The sequence below is a fragment of the Trichechus manatus genome, unplaced genomic scaffold (genome assembly GCF_000243295.1).
Source record: "Trichechus manatus latirostris isolate Lorelei unplaced genomic scaffold, TriManLat1.0 scaffold00249, whole genome shotgun sequence".
Lineage (NCBI taxonomy): Eukaryota > Metazoa > Chordata > Mammalia > Sirenia > Trichechidae > Trichechus > Trichechus manatus.
The window spans coordinates 2,494,705-2,496,311 of NW_004444185.1; positions in this window are offsets into that span (position 1 = coordinate 2,494,705).

The following is a 1,607-nucleotide window of genomic DNA, read 5'->3' on the forward strand; positions in this document are numbered from 1 at the left end:
GGGCTTCCTGGTTGGTGAAAGACATGATGCACATGGACATGGAAGCTCTGTGTTGGGAACCCTCCCAGACCTCACCCTGTGCCTCTTCATTTGTATCCTTTTTGCTGTAATAAAACTATAATCATAGGTATAGCCATTGCCTGAGATTTGTGTGTTGTTCTAGTGAATTATCGAGCCCATGGAAATAGTGGGAGTCAGCAGGTCAGAAGTGAGGGGGCCCTGGAGACCTCCAAGATTATGGAGGGGATATAGGAAGCCCCTAAATTTGTAGCCAGCAGGTGAGAAGTGAGGGTGTTGTGAGGACTCCTAGGCTTGTGGCTGGTGGCTTAGGTCTTGGGCAGATGTGGCCACCTGGAGGACTATGCCCTTTACCCTGTGGGCTCTGGCCTCGCTCTGGGTGGTTGAGGTCAGAGACAGAAGTGCTGCAGGTGCAGCTGATGACAGAACAGAAGTGAAACAGGATTACTAGATTGATTAGAGATTGATAATGAATTGATTTGGGTTTTTCAACACAGATGTTATTTGCCTTTTCCAATCTCATTCTCTCATGAGAGTACAACAGTTTTCCAGAAGACACTTTACATGTGATATCATAACAGAGTAAAGGCAAAAGCAGATAGGCAAAACCAGCTCTCTTCTGTTAAGCCAGACATTGAAGAGATTTGCCAGAATGTAAAACAATTCCACTTTTCTCGTCTTTTTTTTTTCTTTTCTTGTTTTGGAAAATAGAGATTTTTAAAAATAAAAATGTTACATGTATTTTCATTGTCTGATTTTGGGAATAATAATCATGATTTTTGGAATATCCTTTCACCATACTTATTCAATCTGTATGCTGAGAAAATAATCCGAGAAGCTGGACTACACGAAGAAGAATGGGACATCAGGATTGGAGAAAGACTCATTAACAACCTGCAATATGCAGATGACACAACCTTGCTTGCTGAAAATGAAGGGGACTTGAAGCACTTACTGATGAAGATCAAAGACCACAGCCTTCAGTATGGATTACACCTCAATATGGAAACCCTGGTGGCATAGTGGTTAAGTGCTACACGCCTGCTAACCAAAAGCTTGGCAGTTTGAATCCACCAGGTGCTCCCTGGAAACTCTGTGGGGCAGTTCTACTCTGTCCTATAGAATCGACTCGATGGCAACGGGTGAACGGGTACACCTCAACATAAAGAAAACAAAAATCCTCACAACTGGCCCAATAAGCAACATCATGATAAACGGAGAAAAGACAGTTGTTGTCAAGGATTTCATTTTACTTGGATCCACAATCAACACCCATGGAAGCAGCAGTCGAGAACTTAAATGACACATTGCATTGGGCAAATCTGTGCAAAAGACCTCTTTAAAGTGTTGTAAAGCAAAGATGTCACCTTGAAGACTAAGGTGCACCTGACCCAAGCCATGGTGTTTTCAGTTGCCTCATATGCATGTGAAAGTTGGACAACGAATAAGAAGACCAAAGAAGAATGGATGTCTTTGAATTACGGTGTCGGCAAAGAATATTGAATATACCATGGACTGCCAGAAGAACAAACAAATCTGTCTTGGAGGAAGTACAGCAATGCTCCTTAGAAATGAGGATGGCGAGACTT